Raw genomic sequence first — 25,141 nt, 5'->3', positions numbered from 1 at the left:
GCAGCATCTGTCACCAGCTCAGTGGGCCTTGTAAATTTCCCTAGTAAAAGCCTGGAGAAACATAAATCATCCTCTTCCATAGCCTTTGCAAAACATTTTTCAGCATGTTTTGCAGAAAAAAAAAAAAAAACCCAAACAAAAAACCCATTACACATCTAGGAAATGTGAATACTAACTGCTTGGAAATCATACAATTCCTGGCTAACAGTTCCAGTAATGAAAGGATACTGCCTTTCCGAAAGCCATATGCACACGTTTTTTGCTAAATATGCTGCATCTGCTGTTGGTAAAGAGCAGCCCACCGAGGGTTATGTTTAACATCACAGGAGATCTCACTTGGATGGAGCACTCTGGCCACCCCTTTGTCCAGCCTGCACTTGAACTAGGGTCACTGAAGGTACACTGGGTTGCTCAGGTCTGGGTAGTTTTTATAATTCCATCTTTCCTATCTGCACAATGGATGGAGTGACTTTATGACTGCAGAGTAAAAGGGTAAAAGGAAGAGAATGAACACTTTGAAGGACAAAATGATCCAGGACAAGATCACTCAGGAGAAGACTGAAGCCACCTTAGGCCTTTCACTAACTTATTTCTAAAGATCTTTAATGATGGTTTTGGTCATTCAAAGCCATCTATGCCAGTATCTTATAATCACTACCAACAGAGACTTCTACAGGTTTATCCTGAAAATTTTTTCACAGACTTACACTATTACTTCTTACTCTGTTTGACGCAGACACAAAGAACATTTATTCTCATCCTCTTTACAGGTTTGCATTTATATTTGAAGACCTCACATCTCACAGTAGACTAAATGACCTCCAATCTTTCAGTCCTTCCTCTGACTAGAAGTCTTACTTGCTGTACTCTCTGCTCTTTCAAATTGGTTAATATCTTTCTTGAAGCACAATACCTGAAAAATTGGATTAACGACCTTCTAAGATCCTATTTCTCTGAATCAGCAAATAGAGTTCTCAAATAATTCCTTAGTTTCTTTCCAGGGAAGAAGAAAATCTAGTGGTGCCCTGTGATAGGTAATAGACTCTGAAAGGTGAAATCAAAGTTCTGGAAAGACCATGATTGTTCAGAAAATGTACAGGTGCTTTGTAATAGACCTTCACTCTAATATTAGAAAAGTAATTTTAAGGCCATAATGTCAAGGGAAACATGGACTGTGAAAATCCTTTATACAGCTAGAAATGAATTTTCAAATTATATGCATTTTTTTTTGCCAGGAGTTGTCACAATCCTGGGCCTGGACACATCTGCCAACACCTACTTCAAAGACTGAAAAGAGAAGCTAGGAGCATAACTTACTCCTTCCCCTGCAGTGATGACATAATATACTTTTATCTTAAAAACCACAGAAATGCATGCTTATTAGGCCAAATATATAACTGAGCTTTTTCAATGGTGACTTGGCTAACAAATACTTCTGCTACAAGCTCCACAAGAATTCTTTGCAAACCCCATCCCAACAAAAGCCAATGAATTATGTGCTTTGACATGGATCCTGAAGACAGACCACAAAGAAATTTAGCTTAGAACTTTTGAAAAATTACCTAAAATCTGTAAAAGATATCTGGAGAACATAGTCCTAGATATGCAGGGTGCAGAAGCATAGTTAGGAGAGGCTCATGAATGCTGGGGACTCTGCACTGCCTGGCTGGACACTACAGGAGCCACAGCCACCTTGGCCACTTGGTAGGTAAGAAGGAGATGGCTCTTGTCCCCTTGGTCCAAAACAACCACTGTCAGTAGACAGAGCACTTCTTTGCAAAAAAATGGGTGAGGAGCATAGCACCTAACCCATCAAGACTACCTGTTGCTGGGATCATAGCCAGTCAGCCCTCGTTCTGTCCACAATAATGCACATCCTGTCCATGTCCCTGAGAGTGCGTCAATCATCTGTGGCTTGAACAGATAGATAGCACACCCTACTTGAGGGCTGATGTTTTATCCCTACCTCAGAGAAAGACCCCCAGTGTCTCCTGCCTGCCCTTCTCCTGGCAGAGAGGTGGGACAGGTGCTGGCTGCCAGACTCATTCTGTTGCTCCAGGCTAACTCTGGCCCTACTGCACCCTGACAGACAGAGAAATCACCTGTCATCCCACTCCACTGCTGTTAGATACACTCCAGTTTCTCTGGGTGGAGGACTGGAAAAAATCTAAATGAAAAAGTAATCTCCTGTTTTTATGTACCTGATTACTGTGTAAAGCAAGGTGGAAAGTACCAGACTTTTAAAGCAGACTATTGCTTTTCATTTTCTACTTGCATGGAAATTTTGGACTAATGTGTCAAAGCATCCTACTTCCTCTGGGAAATGTTTTTAGTTAAAAAAACCCTGATTATCTGAATCTACTTGCAGAAGAAAAAACAACTCTGAAGTTTACACTTGAAATATATTCAATGTAGCAAAAGTGTACAGAGAGAACAACTTGTACAATACTCACAGGTGGGGGAATTAGTGAACTGTCAGACCAGTGCACTCACCTGCATTTGCTCATGTAACAGATGTCAACATCTGAGTTCACCATCCAAATCTAAATTATTCCCAAATAGTTAAGTGATGGTAAAGTCTCATGAAAAGAGTGGATGCTACAGAAGAAACAGATGTCAAATACCAAGGACCAAAAAACCCATATTGTTATTCCACCATCCTCCACTTCAGTGCTGGCCAAACCCCAACTTAGTTATCCAGGAAACACCAAAGGTAAAACTTTAAAGCCCTTTCCAGCCTAGAAAAAGTCACAATGAGTGACCAAAGCCTGTGCCGCCTGGCCATTCTCTGAAGGGAAGAAAGAAGAACGGGCAGAGGAGAGCGGGTGGGGAGGATGGAGGTGACTTGGCTGTGCAGGGGCAGAACCTGCCTCTTAGTTCTTTCCGCTGGGCATGCAGCGCCCTCCCTCCCTTCTGATGAGAGTTTTAGCAGGCCACTAGATGGCAAGAAAAGGCAAGGATTAAGCACTTGCTGTGCTTTCTTCCCCGAGAGAGAGTCCTCTCACGCTCCCCCCAGCCCCCAGCTGGAGCCAAGCCTGCAGAACAGTTCTCCTACCTTCACTTGAGTGCATCAGAACACAGGCACAACCCCTTTACACTCAGCCGTCCTGGAATTAATTTCTTCTTTTTATTTTCAGGTGATACTTTGGGTGTTCTTTGGTATTGCTTTGTCATTTTGCAGTGCTGGAAGAAGTCATGGTACCTGTTTTGAGACGCCACTGAACTGTGGTATGATGGTGGCGATGGTGGTGGTGATGTATGAAGAGAGGCTGTTCACTTCAGGGAAGAGCAGGTGCTTCTCTGTGTAAGACAGGTTCACATGCCACCAGCAGAAAGTGGTTTTCATTGATTAAAAACAAGCCAAAGCCCTTGCAGAGACCTTAAATTATATCCTTAATTGCTAACTCTTTTGCTCTTTTTGCTGCTCTGTTATGCATCCAGAGAGAAGATCACACAAATTTGTTGAAATTTCAGGACTAAACAGCTTTTTCTCTGAGCTGTTTTCAGCACTACCTGCTGAGGTATGATTTTTATTTGCGTTTTTAGGCAGAACAACTCTCCTTTGCTTAACCAAAGAACACCAAAACCCTTTTACTATATTTATTCCATTTCATGTTTTTTCTCTAAGTTTATGCTTTCTCATTACTCTGGTGTCAGTCAGAGGCCTTATTATCCAAAATGTTATGTTCCAAATAGAAATAAACAATATCCTGATTAATAATATTTCTGTCACCTCCTGTCTTCATGGACCCAGAGGAATCCCCTACAAGGATGAAAGGTGTCCCCTGCCCCATGCCTGCCTTGAGCCCTGGATGTGCCTGGCCACATGAAGCCAAGGCAGGGAGATGAACATCTTTTGTTTTGGTGACTCCAATTGCTACAGGTCCCAATTCCTGCTTGCAACCTGCTAATTGGCTGCCTTATCTGCAAGGCTCCCTTCTACTTGGCTGTCCCAAATTAACTGTTAAAACTAATTGACTGCTTTAGGTTTTCCTAAAGTGTTTCTTTTGAATTTAATGTCTCTGCATTTTCTACTCCCAGCCAGTTTTGTTTCTGACAGATACAGTGTTTCAAAATATCCTCATATTTCCTCAGAGTTTCTCCCTCCTTCGGAAGGCAACTAAGCCAACATACAATAAAGTATTATTTGCCACATGGAATATATAATCAAGCCTCTTAAACCTGATCTTGTCATCTTGTCCCTGGACCCCAGCTCGGGTGTGGGATTCATTCCACCCATTGCAGACAACTACAGTGGAATGTTGTATCTAAGACAGGCACCAAGAGGCTCCTTTGGGACTAAAAGGAGAAAAATGAATCATATGTCACAAATTTGTGCACATCATAGGCATGTGGGCATTGGATGAATAACCATATCATCACCATTGGCTGAGTCACTCCTTGACTGTGAAGGAAACCTTCCCATCCACAGAGTAGGGACCTTGCTATGAGCTTCACTAAGAAGAGCACACCTTCCTTTGATCTGCTGTCATACACTAATTTTCCGTCTTGTGCAAGCCTCCTTTCCATCTGCCATAAAAAACATCCACCTGGATCAGTTAAGGTAGATCTAAGACTGTGATCTGCTCACCTGATCTGTATGCTGGGTCTGAGATCCCTTGGATCTAGATCCAGGACTGAAGATCTTCAATCTGTATTAATTTGTGGGTGTCCTGCTACAGCTCCTACAGGACAAAAACTGAGCAGTAAGCAAAGCTACCATGAACCACAGAAAGTTCCTGTCTCAGCCCTTCAAATACAAAGGGTTGGAAACAAGTGAACCTACAGAGCTGATCTCAGGAGCTCAGAATAGTGAGCAGGTAACACAAGGAAGGTCCCAGTGCAAGAGCTGGCACCCACTGCTTTGCAGTACAGGTGAACAGAGCTGCTGCCTTCCCCCCTAATACCAAGGTGGCAGCAAAGGGAAACCCAGTTTTTTTGTGCATAAAAACTTCAGACCTGATCATAGGTTTCCTCCAATCCCGGTGGCATCTGAAGCAGGATACCAGATTTTTGGATAACAAGGAAAAGTTGGGTGCTGCCTTCCCATTCAGGGTGAGTCTTCACAGGTCATCACATTAGTTTTCATATCAGATGAAATGAGTATAAACGTTAGAGGTGGCAAGAGATTGAGTCCCAGTTTTCTGCTGCACAGAAAAAAAGTTGATTCAGCTTGTCCCAACCATTTTCTGGAATAAACACCTTCTGAGGGCTCTTGGTAAATGAACCAGAGGGAAGAAAATTATTAATTAAAGAAAGGAGTAGTTTCATATTTGTCTAAGCAGAGAGCATTTGAGGGTAGCAGACATACCACGCAGGCTGTTGCATGTAGATTTATTAACCTCTTTCCATCACAGAAGAGGACTGCTTCCTTAAAATATGCAGGGGCAGGAACGTTAAATTCCTTGGCATGATTTACTGTGAGACCAGCTTTGTTAAAATCATTGAAAGACAGCCATTAGGACCTCATCCATCACTGTAGAGAGTAAAGGAAAACTAAAGACTAAATCCTGAACTACTACTTCTCCCTTTCTTCCTTAGCTAAAGACAGGATTGCACAAAGAACCATCAGAGAGTGGTGTCCATGAAGTCAGGAGAACACCAGGCCAGACATTTAGGATAATCTCTCTTTCATGAATTGCAGAAATGGAGGAGAGTAGACAAGGCAGAAAAGGAATTTTACTCAATTTCACCCAACAGATCAGTTCAAGCATGGAAAGAGCAGCCAACCCTGTGTTTGACAGTGTGCACCTGGGATCCAAGCTGAGGAGGACTGCAGTGTGGAAATTTCCTCACTGCATTTATGATTCTGATCCTTATAAAATGCCGTACCCAAAGGACTGTCCCAAAGCAAGTACAGCTTTTCAAAGCCAGAAAATACAGTTATTGCGTTTAAATATCACCTACATCCCAAAGAACAGAAAACAAACATGACCTATTGCAGGCCTCCAGAGAACTGTAATTTGCCCAAATGTGGAGAAGAGACTACTCAAAATCAATCCTGAATTTAAAAAAAAAAAGGTATCTAAATGAATGTCCCTAGAATTCTTACATTTCTTTTTCTAAATAAATATTGTTTTGCTAGCTGCTGTTTTTCTATAAAAAGCTGTACCTTTGCTTACATGTTGCACAGGGTTAGATTTTCTTTAAGTTTTAAACATTTTTGTTTTGTTTTGGCATTCTGAAGTAGTAGATAAATTCTCTAGTAGATTAGTCTGTTACTTAAATATGGATAGCCTTGTTTTTAAAATTGGGTATTATTATAGGTGGTGTTTTGAGACAATTCCTACTTTTGAAGTACACACAATGTAAATACCCACTGGTTCTTCCACCATCACTTGAATGCCATGACTACACCAACACTTCCGTTATGGTTACCATGCAGAAAATTGCATATACTGAGAGGATATCTTGACCTTTGAGTGTTTTTCTTTCTTACAGAGCTTCAGTCATTGGTGGTGGCAACCTAGACATCCACATCCCCAAAGAAAAAGGGTGGCAGTTAGTCAGAAACCTGCATTTAGAGAGGACTTTTGCAATCAGCCAAGCTAAAAATACTCATCCCCCATCCACACATTGCATTTGGGCCCCTTAGCTTGTGCCTGCTGGTTGTTAGAGAGCAAAGGCAGCAGAGTTTTATGGGGCCACCCCAGGCCCACAGGCACACAGCTCTGGTGCAAGTTTTGATTTACTCCAAACTCACTTAGGGGTCACAAAACCCAGGGAAAGAAGTGAAGCTGCCTACTTTGACAATTCAGGGGGCAGCCTTAGAGCAGATGGGAGCAATGGGCCCCTGGCAGATCTTCCAAAGAAAACAGATCTGAATGACGAAGTTCTGGTTTTCTTCTTAAAAATGGTGACTGTGTTGTGACCCTCTCCAGACCGGAAAGTCTATGATAAGCAGAAATAAACTATGTTAGCTCCTTCTGAGACTATCCAGAGCTTGCAAAAGTTTTTGGAATAATGAACAGGCACAACACAGCTCTTCAGGTACCAAACAGAGGGTTTAATGTTCTTCCTTAAAAAAAAAAATTCTACTACCATATAATCTTTGTTTTCCCTGAATTTATTGCAAATGCAATTTTGTTCCCAGCAGAAGGTTATGTTTGTAGTGGATGAAGGACCATGATCACGGTTTGATACACACAGAGCAATACCCTGTAATTTTCATAATGTAGATGTCTGTGTCACTTCATAATTTCTTTGCTATGTCTAGGCCACAGGCTCAGTCTCTGCCACCAGCCACAGAAAGAGGAGGGAGGTGCAGAAGGGCAAGTGGCCCCAGCAAGGCAGGAAGGGGTCATCATGGGCATAGCCAGGCCACAGCCACATGCATTCTATGTTTGGACTGGTAATGTGCCAAACTGGCTCCAACCCCTTTAAGAGGGGGAAGAGATGTTTGAAATGTATCATGTGTGTGAAACCACCTTTTTTATCTAAAGAAACACAAGAGGTATTTCACAGCTCTGGTTAGTCATTGACACTACAGCTCAGGTCAGTGGTATGTACCTGTAATGGTTAATGAAGTAATCTTAAAAACTCCCTTCATTATTTTTCCGTAGGAAAGCTTTACAGAGTTTGTCTTTTCTTAAGTTCCCTGAAAAAGTTGCTGGAAATGTTCAGAAAAAAAACCCAATGAAAAATATAGTTTTTTGTAAGATAGATTGTTTTGATTTAACAAAGAATAAAAGTATTTCAGTAAGATTGTAAAATTTCATTTTCTCCATGTCTAAATAGGTGGTTTATTCTTTTCATTTGAAAATGCTGGTTTAATCCATGTGTGGCTTTCTTTGACACATACTAGAAATCAGCTAGCCTGTTACCATATCAGCTGCTGCTTCAGAAGTGGTTGTCTTGGTTAAGAAATGACAGGATGGGTTAAATAGAGCTTTTCTGACATGCAAAGAAATCTGCCATCTTTACACTGGCATCACTGTAAAATCATTGTCTAGCTCCATGATGATTCATATTCCCTAAAGAAAGAGAAGACAAAGGTTGGAAGCTCTTATAAGCTCCTTGCAGGTTGCTCATTTCCGGACCCTCTGCCAAGGCACAATGCCCACTGCCTCCAGGCACCCATGTAGTTCCTGAGGACTCTGCAAATCCATGCCCTTCTCTTCCTCAGGAGACAGAAGAAGGACACAGGAAGATATGGGCCTCTGAGACACTGACACAGAACACTCAGAGCAAGGAAAGTTACTGAAAACACGTCTTGAAGTAGATGAGTGCTATCTAGTCAGCAGATGTGGGACAGCCCCATGGGGGAAAAAGTAGGGTGAGGCTATGCTCATTCACTCCACACAAGGAGGCCAAATTAAGATTACATGCATAAGCTTTTCATTCTACAATTTCATACCTTCCATTTACACGAGGGGATAATGCTGTTTGCCCTATTATTCATCCTGTCACCTGGACAACACATTTATTTTAGTATCTCCTTTCCTCTTTTTAATTCAAGGGCAGATGGTGCTTCCTCTGGTAATGTCTTTTGCATTCTTCATGCTTCAGTCAATGCAGAAGAGGAATTCACACCCCTTTTTCCTATATTTTACTTGCTGCCCATTCCTCAGCAGGATCCTTGCTGCCTATTCCCATTAGGCTTGTCAATAAAGTAACCAAAATCATGATTCATCCACTTAGAAAAAACACTATCTTTCCTGTTGCCCTCCATGAATTATTTTGTGAGAGCACCCTGAGGGCAGAAGACTTCCTCTTCAGCTCCCAAACCCATATTTTCAGCTTGAGTATTTTGTGGCACCACTAGACAAATTCTGGTCCAAGCAAGTCCAGGAAACTAGGTAAATTGTAGCCAAAAGTAAATGCAGTTGCTTCCTACCTAACACCCAGGCTTGGACATTTTGAGCACAATTTTCAGAAACTCCCCCCTTCCCAGGTAATTTAACTACTTACACATTTTTAGATATACAAGGGGATTTTGCCTTTAAAACACTCACTGCTTTAAATAGAGTGTGGAAGAGGGGATCTCTTTGCTGATTTTACTCAATTCCAGACTAGGTCAGACAATAAAATACTATCGATACAATTAATTATTTTTGGCCTTAAAATGATGCCACCTGGCAAACTAGGTGCTGGGGAGAACTAGCAGGGGTTTTGCTAAATATGTTAAACTAGATAGAAATGAAGAATTTATCCTGGACTCTACTAATTCAGCCAAGAAAAGGATATAAAGGCTTGCAGAACATTTCAGAAAGTTTTGATACGTAAGTTTTGTTTAGTTTTAGTAAGGCTTTTCTATTTTCATGAAGAGCATTGCATCTCTGTTCCACATACTTTGCTGGTCATCTTTACAGGAGACTGACATCTGTAAGATTGTATGGTTTTTTACCATCACAGAGTGGCAGGTTACACATGGGCAGCCCAAGTATGCATTCCCATAAAAAGAAGGACATTCTTTGTGGCCCTTCAAGAGTGAACAGATCACCAATCTCATCTGAGCATCACACAAATAATATTTTAATAACATAAATATCTCAGGTCAACATATTTCTAGCTAATAGACAAGAAAATTCTCCTGAGCTGAGCTGAAGCATGGACAAAGGAATCATAGAATGGCTTGGGTTGGAAGGGACCTTACAGATAATCTTGTTCCAACCCCTCTGCCATGGGCACAGACACCTTCTGCCAGACCAGGTTGCTCAGGGCCCCATCCAACCTGGCCTTGAACACTTCCAGGGATGGGGCATACACAACCTGTTCCAGAGCCTCACCACCCTCGCAGTAAAAAATTTCTTCCTAATATCTAATATAAACATACCCTCTTACAGCTCCGAGCCACTATCACTAATGTGTGATAATGTGTTATCACTACCTGCTGTTGTAAAACAGCCCTCTCCAACTTTATTTCAGGCTCATGTTCAGGTACTGAAAGGCCACGATTAGATTTTCTTGGAGCCATCTCTTCTACAGGTTGAACAACCCCAATTCTCTCAGCCTTTCGTCATAGGAGACATGCTCCATCCCTCTAATCATCTTGGTGGCCTTACTCTGAACTGGCTCCAACAGGGCCATGTCTGTCCTGTGCTGGGACCCCAGAGCTGGATGCAGTGCTCCAGGTGGGTTTCACCAGAGCAGAGCAGAGGGGCAGAATCCCTTCCCTCCCCTGCTGGCCACTCTGCTTTAGATGTAGCTCTGGATGTGTTTGCCTTTCTGGGCTGTGAGTGCTCATGGCCAGGGCATGTCCAGCCTCTCATCCACCAGCACCCCCAAGTCCTTCTCGGCAGGGCTGCTCTTAATCTGTTCATCCCCTGTATTGATACCAGGGGGTTACTCCAAACCAGGTGCAGCACTTTGCATTTGGTCTTCTTAAACCTCATGAGGTTCCCGTGGGCCACACCTCAAGCTTGTCCAGGCCCCTCTGGATGGCAGAGCTGTAATAGTTCTGTCTTACCTACACCTTCTCATTTAAGTATAGAAGGAGCTATTGCTCCATCTCAACTAACATGTATGCCTTTTTTTTCCATGCAAGTTTCTTTAAAATTTCCAGTTTGCCAAAAGAGTGTGCAATGGCTCTGTAAGTTTTTTGTGCTGTTAGGGGCCCCCAACTTAGGTGGATGTTCAATTTTTGATTCAAGGCTACATACATATATATACATACATAATATATATACACTATATACGTGTGTGTGTGTGCGTGTGTGTGTAAGCCAAGACCATATACAAATCCCATAATTTAAAATGAGTTCACTTACCTTCATGCCATGTTTGAACTTCAGCCTCCAGGTAGAAGAACTATTACAATGTTTGCTGCAAGCTGTCCCAGGTTGTGCTTTATTTATTTGTGTATGAGAGATTGAATCTTTGGTTGGAATTCCTCTAGGATTGTGGCTAACAGGCAAAGTCTTCTAAAATTATTTATATTGGGCAAATTCATGAACAAAATCATGTAAGGTCAGTTTAGTAACTTTGAAGCCTGGTCCACACCACAGTGCACACCTATTCAGCAATACTACACCAATCAGTGCCTGCCACCCATCTTTGTATGAGCTGAACAATAGATCCAGGTAACATAAAACCACAAAATGGAACATATGCAGTTATTTCACATGCTAGTAACTAATGAGTATAATTCATAGCAGAAAAATTTACTCCACATCAAAGGTCTCAGAATTCTCACTGAATAAGAAAAGGAGACTTAATGCCCTGCCACCACAAGCTCTTCATGAAATAGACTATCAAGAAGGCTAAAGCTTGAATCCTCACCACAAGCCTTTATCCCTTGAGCTAAGATGTTAATAGGTGGTATGTGTGGTGCATGTGCTTTACCAGGAGCTATGGATGCTGCCACAGGTTGGCCTAGAGGATAAGAACATCTTTCAGCAAGAGAAGCAACATCCTCTGCCTCTTCTTCTATGCTGTGGCTGATAAGAAAGGGACAGTAACAAATCTGGAGTCAGTCTGGCATCCTACTGCTAACCTGCTGCAAGCCAGAGACACCAGGGTTTACATTTGCCCTGGCAGATCTCTCTCCAATTAATATTCTGCTTCACCAGCCCTCTAGAAGACCCTGTAGAAGGTACAAGATACTCCAAACATGGACCAGTCCCTCTTTTTACTAATTACTATTCCTGGAAACTGAAGGCTACTGGTTTGACAGCTATGTAAATAGAAAAAAAGCTCACATTTTGTTTAAATAAATACTTGATGACAATGTACAGTAATGGGAAGATGGTTACCAGTTTTAGAGACAGGAACACCCCTGTAGCTAACTTTGGCAAAACACTGGTTTTCATGGATTTGTCTCCTCAATGGGACCTACTTAAATGCAGACTCTTTCTGGAGTTTCCTGTAATCTATCAATTTGGCAATCTTTCCTGGAATATTCATTTAATAATAGCAGCCCCACATTTATGGAGGCTGCCATTTTTCCTTTACTTTTTTTGGAGGAGTACTGAATGTAAGTGCCCAAATTAGATGCTGCTGTCCATTGGGAATATGGATGTAGAATAACTTCCTGGACAGGAAATAGGAGAACAGTATAGTTCAGCTGGAAGGGATCTACAACAATCATCTAGTCCAACTGCCTGACCAATTGAGGGCTCACTGAAAATAAAAGTATGTTGTTAATGACATCTCCCCAAATGCCTCTTAAACACCGATAGGCTTGGGGCATCAACCACCACTCTAGGGAGCCTGTTGCAGAGTTTGACCTCTTTCTCAGTACAGAAGTATTTCCTGATGTCCAGTCTACACCTCCCCTGGAGCAGCTTTAAACCACTGTCCTGTCACTGGATATGAGGGAGTTCAGCACCCCTCTTTCCTCTTCCCCTCCTCTGGGACGTGTAGAGAGCAATGGGGTCACCTCTCAGCCTCCCTTCCTCCAAACCAGACAAACACAAAATCCTTAGCTGCTCCTCATAGGGTGTACCTTCCACCAGTTTTGTAGCCCCCTCCAAATGCATTCAAGTAGCCAAACACCCTTCTTAAACTGTGGGGACAGAACTGCACACAGGTGAGGCCACACCAGTGCTGAACACAGTGGGATAATCAACTCTTTTTCTGACTGGTGATGCTGTGTTTGATGCACGCCAGGGTGGGGATTGCCCTCTTGGCTGTTGGGACACAACACTGGCTCATATGGAGCTGGCTGAACCAGTACCCCCAGATCTCCTTCTGCAGGGCTGCCCTCCAGCCACCCCTCTCCCCACTTATACTTGTGCCTGGTGCTACTCCATTCCAGGTGCAGAATATGGCATTTGGAATTCTTAAATTTTATCCTATTAATCATTGCCCAATGCTCCGATCTATCTAGATCCCTCTGCAATGCCTCTCCTCCCTTGAGAGAATCAACAGCATTTGCCAGATTTGTGTCACCAGCAAAGTTGCTATTGGTTCATTCAACTTCTATATCCAGACCATTGATAAGTACAACAAAGAATCCAGATCAGTAATAAACTCAGTAAGAGAACTGGGCCTAGAACTGAGCCCTGAGGCACACCAATGGTGACTGGCCACCAGCCAGATGTAGTGCAGTTCGCTACAGCCCTCTGAGCCTTGCTGAGCCAGATCTTCACCCAACACACCATGTACTTGCTCATCTTACAACTGGACAGCTTGTCCAAAAGGATGCCTTGAGGAATAGCATCAAAAGCCTTACCAAAATCTATTAAAACTACCTCCATCACCTTTGCTTAACCCACAAGGTGGGTAACCTCACAGACAGATACCAAATTAGTTCAACAGGACTTTCCTTTTGTGAACCCATGCTGACTGTGTCTGATGATCACATTGTTCTTTAAATGCCTTTCAATAGTGTGCAGTATGGTCTTCTCCATAATTTTTCCAGGCACTAACAGATCTGTACTTTCCTGTGTCTTCCCTCATGTCCTTCTTTTAAACCGGAATAACACTGCCTAGCTTCCAGCCAGCAGGGACCTCCTCAGATTCCCAAGATCTCTGGCAGATCATCTAGAGGCACATGATCCTTCAGAACTCTGGGATGACTCCCATCATGCCCCATGGGTTTAAGAACGTTCAACTGATGCAACTGATTCCTTACAATTTCAGGGTCCACAAATGAAAAGTCATTGTTCCTACAGCCATTGTCCTCTGACTCAAGGGATCAGGCAACCCAAGGTCTACCACTATTATTAGGGACTGAGGCAAAAAAAAAAAAAAAAAAAAAAGCATTGAATGCCTTCCCTTTTTTTCCTTTTTTTATCCCTATTTATCAGGTGACTATCTTTAATAAGCAGTGGTTCAATGTTTTCCCGAGACTTCCCTGTTCTAACACACTTTAAAAAGTCTATTTTGTCATCTGACCTAATGCTGGCCAGTTTCAACTCTAGTTCAGCTTTGGCCTAAAATGCCTTCTCCCAGCATGTGCAAAATAGAGCTCTGTAATCTCCCTGTGAAGCCTGACCTTATTTCTAGAGATTGTACCATTTCTTCTTCCTCCTGAGCTCTGTGTTCAGCTGAGCTGTCTCCTGCCCTACTTACTTGACTTACAACACAGTAGATTTGTCTGCTCCTGCGCCCATAAAACACAGCTATTGAAAACTGTCCAGCACTTGTGGACTCCCAAGCCCACAAAAGGAGATTCCCAATAGACTCTGCTAAATAGCTCCCTGAGCAGCTTAAAGTTTGCTCACCCGAAGTCCAGGGTAGAAACCCTGACATACTTTTTTCTCATTACAGTGACAATTTAAAACACAACCATTCTATAATCATTGTGGCCAAGACAGTCACCTACTGCCAAATCCCCCTTGAGTCCTCCTTTATTCACAAATAAAAAGTACGGGAGAGCATCTTTCCTAGCTGACTCACTGAGTACTTGTGTCACGAAGTTACCTTCTCCAAACTATTGGAATTTCCCAGACATTCTTGTCACATCAGTATGGTACTCCCAGCTGATGTCTGGGGAGTTGGAATCTCTCATAAGGATAAAGGTTACTGATCCAGATATTTCTCTTGACTACCTATAGAAAAACCATCAGTCCTGTTATTCTGCCTGGGCTACCCATACTAGACACACACGACAACATTTGCTTTGTTTTCCATCCCACTATTCCTCACTCAGAAGCTCTCAGACACATAATTTCTACCTGTAAGGATTGTACAGCCAAATCTGTCCCTCACACACATAGCAACTCCTCCACCTCATCTTACCTGCCTGTCTCACCTGAGCAGCCTGTGGGACTCATTCCACCACATCTCACTAACAGTGATGACATCACAGGATTGGGAACAGAGCAGTGCTTCAAGTCTATCCTGTTTGTTTCTCATACTGTGTGCATTGGTGTACAAGCATTTCAGATGAATAAATTCAGTGTTTTGGTGAACAGGAGCACAAAAACTAAGGACTGGTGTTTTAATCACTTCCGACAGGATGGCTGGGCAGGATTCAAACCTCACAATGTGACCTTGAATAATGCAAGTGTTTTATGTACATGCATAAAACACCCCCTATTTTATGCCAAGAGGTAAAGGTGAGCAGTTTGCTTGGATCAGTGCTAGCTCTCATCAGAAACTCATGAGGAGGGCACCACTGCCTGAGGTGGATGATCATTTTGGCTTGACTGGCAACTGAGGGTAGCTGTGACACAGTCACCACAGCACCTTCTGTGCTGTGACACAGAAACACCACACACGCGTTTCTAGTATCTCTGCCTCACTCGTGGAACCTAACAAGGTGCCACCAAACTTACCCTGCAAAAGATTTTCCAAAAGTCTGAGAACAGCTCAGCCTGCCTCTGTGCAGGAGCTTTGTATGAGGATAGGAAAGGGACTAGTGGTTATCAGATTCACTGTACCTGGAAGGAGGGATTTGCCCTTGGTTTCTAACATACAGTCACTGTTCAGAGGCATCCCAGGGCACAGATAAAATGAGACAAGATAACAGAGTACACATGACATAGATGCTGTTCCAGGATGTCAGCACAGCTGTGCTTACATAAGTGAAAGCAGAATGTGATACTATATTACATCTCTGAAAATATTTCCCTTATCTTCCCAAAAATTGACTTGTAATTAATCATTCTCAGACCGAAACTCAATGAGTACTGGCACAAAGTATTTCCTTCTTAATCTTCACAGCTTTTCAATCGTTCTCAATTAAAAAAAGAAAATGGCAAAACATCTACTTATCAGCCAAAACCACCCCCCCAAACCAAACTGGAAAAAATAACAAGGAAGGTTACAGTTTATGACATTTGATCAGAGCTTCCCAGTTTTGGAAGTGAAATGCGTTAAGATAAGTGAAAAGAGTCAGTAATGCCATGTTTTTCTCTGATATGGACTAAGTCATTAAGATAAAAATCAGCTGTGAAATACTAGGATGTATAGTCTGCACTAGTTTCCTTTATAATTATCTTTTCATCATGTTTACAGTTACAGGTTCTAGAAAAAATGGGCCTCCCTCCTACTTTTTGTCCTTTTACTGTTAAAATAAATATTTAAAATATTTAATATTTTAAATATTTAATATTGTACAAGTATTGGACTTTTTGTTTTTTTAATAAATCAGTATCTAAAGGGTTGATGCACACACTGGACTAACCACAATATTCATAGCACACTTGTCCATAGCTGAAAATAAATGGCATGAGGTCTTCCTTTGACCTATGTCTCCACACCCTTCTTCAGCCCAAAGCAGACCTTTCAATTACCAGCATGAAACCCATGGATAAAGATCTGCAGGCATCTCAGCAGTACCACCAAAATGTATGCAATCTACTGGGGGCCAAAATATGCACTCTTGGCTTATTCCCACTGCACTATGTGTGACCCTTGGGGACAACAAAAGCGATGGCAAGTGAGCAGCCAAAAGAGCCAACAAATTATGGGGAAAAAAAAAAAAGAGAGAATGTGGGTAGTGAGAAAAGTTAAGGCACAAAAGCAGAGAAGATACAAGATGGGGAAGACTGAGAAATCTTGTCTGTGAACCTGAACTAGGAAGGTCACCATATAAAGCTCCTTTCCACACCAACAACCTGCTTGGGTTCTCACTCCCCCTCCCCTCACTTCTTGTGACCTAAAACTCACAGGTGCACATTCTGTTCCCCCTGGCAATTTTCAGACACATTTCATGGATTCAAGTAGTGAAGACTACAAAACAAGAAAATAGTTCAGTTACCAACCCACACCCACCACGTACATCTGTCATCCTCCCTTCCTCAGCACTCTGCTTGTAGGAAATGAGTGGTAGCCACCAGAAACCTCAAGGAAAAAACAAAGGATGGCAGTTAACCATTTAAAAAGTTTTGTGACAAGGCTGAGATGCTTCAGCCCTTCCCCTCTCTTTCTGGACTGTGTCATTGTATCAACAGCATTGCTCATAGGCAGCAAACTTGTGGGTTGCACCTCTTCCTGCACAACTGCTTGGAAAGGGAAAAAGAAATGCTGTGAAGAAAGCAGTCTAAACTTTCTCAGGATGTGGAAAAGCCACGGGGTTGCTGGAAGCTCACTCTCTGGAGACTATGGATGAGAAAGAAAACACACACTCAAAATTAGGATTTAGTGAAAAATTGTAATTCCTATCCCCATGGGACAAAACAATTTTTCTTCCAAGTTAGGGCAGAAAAGTGTCATGTCTTACAGACAGTGTAGTTGTCTGCACTACACTGCTTCATCATATGTAGAACAAATAACAAGAGAAACAAAAGCTAAATCTCCACATTTATACCAAAAGATTTTTCCCAGCCTAAACTCACTGGATTTACACAATAGAGTTATGTCACATCTCTTTCTTTTGGTATTGCATTTTCTATTTTCATATATTCCCAGAAGACCCAGTGGACTGAGTATTTCTCTGATTCCTACTAGAAAAGATTAAAATCTCTGGTATGTAGCAAAATCAGACACTTCTCTTCTGGAAGACAAGATATCCTGGACAACCTGGACTCAATGCACACACAGAGCACTGCTGGAAGCAAGGACCTGCCTACAAGAACACCACAAACCGGGAACAAGATACACACAGGCCCTATATTTCTGTCTGTCACCTCAGTTTTCTCTTTCTAGAATGTGAAGACTTCTAGCTTAAATACTAACTAAACCCTGTTTTTCTGAATTTACAAGTAATTCTGTTTATCAGTGGAAGATCTTGTCTAGGGAAAAGGGCTACTTAGAGTAACTTCAAAGCTGGAGACATCTCAGGATTTTATCACAGAAGTCAGCAGATGGCACAGAAAAGTACTAGTTGCATGTATGTATGTATGTTAATCTTAAAACAGAGGGCAAAATATGACTACATGTGCCCCAAGAAGGAATGTGGAGTATTCTTTAAATTTTTCTGCAAGAATGAAAACAAAACATCTGTATTTCCACAGATTTCTATTTGATCCTATTATCCAGAGCTAATAATATATCGAGAACTAAAGTCATAAAACCAGAAATTACCTCGTACACACAAGAATTTGTGTGGGCTTGGTTTGGGATGTGTTAGCACAGAGCCATTAACAAAAGCACCTGGAAACAGCAAGTTCATAGAGGCAGCAAAAATCTGAAGTGCTGTATCAGTTTTCTATAACCACAGACTTTCCAGACAGAGGGGCTCTCCTTCTGTACTTCAAAGTACAGCTGATCTCTGACTTGCACTCCCATCAAAATGTTCTCCATGACAGAAAAACGTGGCCTCCTTCAGTTCCTCTTCACAAAATTAAACTCTTTCTCCCCTACAATCCTCTGTAATTACCATAATCATGTCTGCTACTTGCTGTAGCTCCTCTACTGCCCTGTAGCCCAGTGTTGATTGCACCCCATATCACACAGGGCAGGCTCAGAACCTCTTCTCTACCCAGGAGGTTTGGCTTCACCATCATGAGTCTCTCAGTGCTCTGAAGACAAAAACGCAGACTCGTGGAGGTTGCTCTTGGCTCTTCCTTTCAGACAATTCCTCTTCAAGCCACGTAAGAGGCAATTCCATTTCCAAATAGGTACTGATTTGAGAATGCCACTGGGAAAGGAGATTACTATTTTTATGAATTAATATTTTTATTTAATGTTTTATGAATATCACAAATATTTATGAATCTTTCATATTTTTATAAATGCACGTTTTTATTCCACATTTTTATGAATCCCCTTTCCCAGCGGCATTGTCAAACTTCTACCTAAAATCTCAGTGGCATTCTGAAACCTCTACGTACTGTCTCAGAACAGCCTATTAGGTTTGTTGTACATCCTAATCATTGCTCTCTATTTTCCCTCTACTGTAGTCTCTTATCTTCAACTAGAGCAGAAATTTAGAGTCAGAAGATGTAGAAACTTACATTATTTAGGGTTGTCCACAATCTATCTATTCCTTAACATAAAACATTTCATAGCAGTTCATAGAAGTAAAATAAAACATTAGGAACACTTTAACTGAAAGTCTTATTAAACCTTGAAATACTTCTCATGTAAAATATTTATTTATTCCACAGAAGGTACCTTCCACCATTTCAGTGGGAAAGGCAAAAAACCACAGTTGTTTGTACTTGCCCTGTTTTCAGAAGCAAAAGTTCTGGTGGTGAAGTAGTATTTTCTTTTCTTGAGTTGACATTTTTTACAGTGTAACTGTTAACACAAGCTGAATAAACTCTTAATTTCAAAAATAGAATGCACCACATATGTGTATGCCAGTAGATAAGAGTGCTTTGTAAACAGCTAAATCATACCATATCTGAACTAAAACAGTGTTTTGAGACAGGGTTGTATAAACAGACCCACTTCTCCAAATGTCTTTGCAGGGGAGTTTAATACGAGAAACAGCTCCAAGCCTATTACTTTCCCAGAAGGATAGAAATGCTTTTAATTCTAAAACTCTTTTACAAATATTTCAGCAGGAAAGGCTAATAAATATGTACCAATAAAAACATTTAGAAATATAAAATACTAACTATATGAAAGCTGTACCTGCCCAAGCCCACTCCATAATGGTATGGATTATACACACAATATCCAAACAGCCACTCTGCACACAGTGCAAGAAAACAAAGCAAAGATATTAAACCGAGTCTGCCCGTACTACCCCAAGAGCGGAGTTAAATCACTGAGCAAAGGATTTACAGCTAGTGTTGAATAATTTGTCATATGATCCAAATAGTACAAATTAGGCTGATAGAAAATAAGTTCATGCCTGTTTTTTCCTACCTAACCCCTCAAATTTTCAAACTTTAAGAAGGTCATAAAAAACAGAAGAAACAATTGTGCAGTTTCTGGGAATATCTTCCCTCTTATATTAAAATATCAACTTTTCAACTAATACAAAAAAGTGTGAGGAAAGAAGACCTTGCAGCAGAAACCTCACTTTGAACACAAGGGGAAAACGTCTTGAAGATTGCTTCCAGGAAACCAGAAATCGCTTCCAGTTCATTCAGTTAGCTGCTTACATACACCATTTGAGATTTCCTAATGTGATCCTTCTCAGATCCATGGCTCTGTCTTCTCTGGTTTTAGCACAAAAAAATTTCAGGGTGCCCATTCAGCTAATTTTACCCCTAGGTTCTTTATATATGCTAGATAAACATGCAAAGCTGCGTCACAAGGGAGAGAGAAAATAGCTGGTTGCCTAGCAGAGACACAGTTCCTACTCCTACTGGGAATGAGATTTTTCCCATAGATGGAAGTGCTGCTTACATGCCGAAAAAATACAGGCATAATGAGCTCTTTATTTGGACTGTTAGGCACAACATTTATCTCACAGAGGAGAGTTTTATCTTCCCCAAATATAATATCAGACAAACATTTCTCACAGAAATTTGGTCTGCACAGCACAAACAAAAATGGGTCTGAAGGCTCAGAGTCCAGATCTACATGAACCTGAACAGTCCCAAAAAGCACTTCACAGGAAATCCAACAGGGAGACTGCGCCAAACACTCAGCCTTGATAGTTAGACAAGGTTGTGCTGAGTAACTCCTGCAGCCTGAGGCTGTAGGGCTGGGGCTTCATGCCACCTCTGCTCCCTGACTGATTTGGGACAGGACCACACTGGAGGCATTTCCCCTCAGTGCTGTTCGTTCTTGGTAGACCACCAAATAACTCCTATGTAAACCCCATGAACTTGTGTCTTTACTCCTCCTTGACACTGGGATTTCTGCTCTTCCAGGGAAAACTCAACTTCTGCCTAGGAAGCAGCCAACCTGCTCAAGGGACTAAATTTCTCCAATTTAAATTTTTCAGTTTCTCATGTGGCCAGTCTGCCACTGCTCAAACACTGCAGTTCTGACAGGCAGCCAAGCCAAAACATGGCTGGGCAGTGTGGGCAGAGTAACAATTCCTCTTTCCAGTGAAGCAAATGGGAAAAGGATCTCAATTCATGATTACTACTGCAATTTGCAATAAGATTTAGCTCCTCTGGTGCCCAAATCAGTTTGGGAGGTAGTACTCTCAGCTGCAAATTAGGAAGAGATGGGAGTGGCCAGTAGGAGGGGGATGGGAATGGCCAGTAAGATTCTTCTGTTCACTACAGAAGAATCCTGGCCAACAGCACTCTTACTCTATTAACGATAACATTGTGACAAACTCTCTGAAAATTCTAAAATTAAAACATTAATCCCAGGAAGCACTATATACCTAAATGCAAAAATATTCCTGAATAATTCATCTGAGATCTTACCATCAAACAGAACACATTTACCTTTGTTTGACTCATCTCCAATCCTGTTCCTCCATACAGATAACCACATAAGCAGCTACTTGACTCCAGACACATCATTTGGAGGCAGAGCAGGACACATGAGCTCTCTCTCATCTCACCAGTGCAACCACTGGTTACTGCTGGGATGCCCAGGGCTGTCAGGGAAACAAGCCAGCTTTCTCTCACCCCAAGCCTTCTTATCTCTCATTCCCAACATTATGCCTTTCATGCTGTCTGGCAAAATATTCTCTTGTTTTTCCATCAAAGCCTTATGAGCTTTCCTGGTGCTGCTCTCATCATCTCAGAGTTCTCACTCCCAGGTTCGTTAGTCCAGAAAGGAAATAAGCCTAATCAAATGAATTTCAAAGTTATCACAGGATGTTCTGAGTTGGAAGGGACCCCACAAGGATCATCAAGTCCAACTCTCAAGTGAATGGCCCATATGGGTATCAAGCCCTCAACCTTGGCTTTATCAACACCATGCTCTAACCAACTGAGCTGTCTTGTCCCAGACTGTGACATGATAAAGGAGGCCAGAGAATGCCAATATTTATCATCCCTACATAGGATCAGCTAGCTGAAATAACCAGCTGCTTAATAGAAATCAAACTTAACGTGTGGAACAATGGTGAGAGTGTGCTTTCTGTTTACTCCATGGTGAGACATTGACCATATGACTCAGGTCCCCAGTTGCACATTTACTTTTTCTGTACATTTTGACAGGACAATCATGCAGTCCAGCAAGGGAGATGAACATGCCAGTGTGCTCCACATGAGCTCCAGGCAGTGTGTGCCAAGGATCTGGGCTCTTTGGAGCTCCTGCAGACAGACAGTCATCTCTGTTTTTCATAGGTCTGTCTACTGGTGTCTAGGTTATTCATCTTTCCTTGAAGAGCTGCCTCCTGGTTTGGAAGCAAGGACAAGCTTTCACAGGAGCTACTTTCACTGTGTGGTTACTGTGACCCAGGAAGATGAAAACACCTTCCAGTGATGGAGTGACCCTTGTGAATGTTTGAGCATCAGAAAGGGAAAGGGAGAAGTCTGGTGGAGAGTGTGTTCACAGAAGCAAGAAAATAGCATGCTTCAGGCCAAGTCCTTTGCAAAGAACACGAATGACCAGGAAAGAACTTGTCCAGGACCAAGGGGTACAATAAATCAGGGAAGCCTGAACACAGAAGGGCAAAATCAGTAGGAAAGAAGTTAAAATCAGGAACACTTTAAGAGTGGATAAAATAAAATATAAATCATTCTCTCTGTAAAACTATATGTTTCCTTACCAAATTACATTAAGAAACTCTTGCCAGAACAAGCAATCTGTCTGATCCATATTTCATCAGGCAAGGACCAACCTGCTTAACCTCTGTTTCAAGTGAAAACTGGGAAACTTTATTTTGTCAACCACTACACTCAGCTACTTTGTTTTCTGTAAGTAATTTACTAGATTGCAATTAGTAAGGAAATTCATCTCCTCCTCTTCCTCTAAGGAAACCCAGATCAGTAAGGCTGGGGCTGCAATCCTATTCTTTATTTCCCAGTTCTGCCTGTCCAGGTGGCCACACTTCCTTCCTGCAGGCAGTGTGACTCAAAGCACCAACTTCCCATTATTACCATCTTCCAGGACGCTCACTGAACATGGTCTGAAAAAACCAATTTAAGTGCTTTCAACTTAAAGCTGAAAGACTTTTAAGCCTTTCTGGGTGAAAAAATACTGGTCATCAACATGCCAGTTCTTGTTCAGAGCTGATTCTGCCACTAACTTCAATCCATCTTAAGGAAAAAAATCCAGACAAAACCCCACCATACATCCTTTTAGCTTCTAAAACTATCCTGCACTTTCTTTGTTGACATCTTGCTAGCAGCAGACTTTGAAAGCAGCTGCCACTATGCTTTCAAAGCAAACAGCATTTTAGTTAGCAGGGCAGCAGCTAGGAGACACAGAAGTGAAGCAGGCAGGCAAATGGCATGACATGACACAGAAAAAGTCACTGAGAAGCATCCCAAGTCTACTTCTCAGACTTGGAAACTGGAAACATTGTGCAGATGCAAAATTCATGGGTTGGCGAAGGATAAGGAAAGGACAAAGGAAAAAACAAGCATTCATTCGCTACTTCAGATTGGGCTGGGTGGTCAGTGTGGCAGGGCAATGGGAAAACACTCAAAACATCTAAGGGAAAATGGAAAAGTTCTCACAGGGTCATCAGAAGTGGGGTTTTTTTGGTTTTTTTTTTTTTTTTTTGCAAATTCCATCTTTCTTAGGAACCCAGCCCTGCATACTGGTGGTTTGAAAACCCTCACAATGGTCATGCATAGAAGTTGTAATCTCTCACAGACCCTTTACCTTCCTTGTCTCTTATGTCAGCACAATTCAAGACTAAGAGTAATGACGAACGACATCCTTTAGCATGTCAGGGACAAAAGCACACAAAGAGAGGAGACAGCTATAGAAACTAAACAATGCGCTGTGACTTGAAAACTAAAGCAAACATTTTGACAGGTTCTGAGAAACAGGCAGGCAGCCAAAAAATCAACCTTTATACATTTTACAGCAACCTTAAGGTTTCCCTTAGGAAACATGCTGCTCTGCACATTTTCATTTTGTGACATTAAGGGTGGCCAATCTACTCTAAGGTCACTCAACTCTGCTAACCACACTTCAGCCCCAGCCTGAACCACCTCAGCCCACACTGTTAGGTTCCTGCCCTGCTGTGTCAGCCACAACCCACCTTGCAACTGGTGGCTTAAGCAGCCCTTGACCCAGCTCTGCCAGGAGCTCCTGGGCCAGGCAAGCAGCTCTTCTGCTCTTGTGCATGGCAACCATTGCTCTTCCTTGAAAACCACAGCTCGCCCTACACTGTGCTCAGGGGAGCAGCACTGCTGGCTTGAGAGGCAACCTGGCTGATCTGGGAGTGTCAGGTTCTTAGAATCATAAATGAGTTTGGATTGGAAGGGAACTTTGAAGGTCATCCACTCCAACTCCCCTGCAATGAACAGGGACATCTTCCACTAGACCAGGTTGCTCAAACCCCATCCAGCCTGACCCTAAATGTTTCCAGGGATGAGGCATCCACCATGTCTCTTGGCAACCTGCTCCAGTGTTTTACCATTCTCACTGTAAAATACTTTTTCCTTATACATCATCTAAATTCACACTTTGTTAATTTAAAACTGTTATTCATTGTTCTATCACAATGAATTCCCAGAAGAAGAAACTACAATCTCCCATTGCTCAGAGTGAGGCATGGCAGCAACAAGACTTGCACTTTTGTCCAGAATCCAGAAGGAAGCTCTTCAGAAGCCATCAGCAGCAACCATTTTTTTCCCTGAGAAAATCAAGAGTTTATGTTGCAATCCCTGGAAAACCTCTGGAAATCAACTGGCTATTGTATTTTACCAACAAATATAGCTCAGACAAGCAGTAAACTGTTGCCTTTCACTAGTATTGCAAGATCTCGGACATAGTCCCATGACACTGAGCTCCTCTAGGGATACAGTGGTATTGACACATCCTTTTAACTATATTCAAGTTTCTCATTATCACATCTTTTAAGAAGAAAAGTGCAAGTTGATGTCATGAGAAACAAAAATTATTGTGGTTTCACGATCTCAAAAGGCCACATGCATTAAAGAGTACACTGAGTCACAACTGCTTTTCCCAAAGGAATTATTCATGCACTTAGAGCTCATGCATGATGTTTCTCTCATTGATTTGTAAAAGCTCACAAGTACCATGCTCTAAATGAAAGAAATCATGTGGCCATGTGTTCAAATTTGCTTTATTTGGCTTCTTTTCATCCAGGGAAATACAAAAAACAAGACAGACAATCTATCAGTAGAGCATGTAATTTTAGATAAAAAATAATTAAGCAACAAACATGACACAGACAATAACTGTAAAAATACAGGATACACGGATTGATGTTATTTTCAAATCTGAATTAAATTAAACTGCAGCTGCTATGGTCAAAAATACTTCTGTAAATTTATCTCAAAAGTTTTGCTCAAAAATTCTTTTAAAAAGAAAAAACACCCCAAAACACCTTAAAAACTCCATGAACTCCCACCTT

The sequence above is a fragment of the Lichenostomus cassidix genome, chromosome 1 (assembly GCF_008360975.1).
Source record: "Lichenostomus cassidix isolate B80296 chromosome 1, HeHo_3.0, whole genome shotgun sequence".
NCBI lineage: Eukaryota > Metazoa > Chordata > Aves > Passeriformes > Meliphagidae > Lichenostomus > Lichenostomus cassidix.
This window is presented reverse-complemented; position numbering follows the sequence as displayed.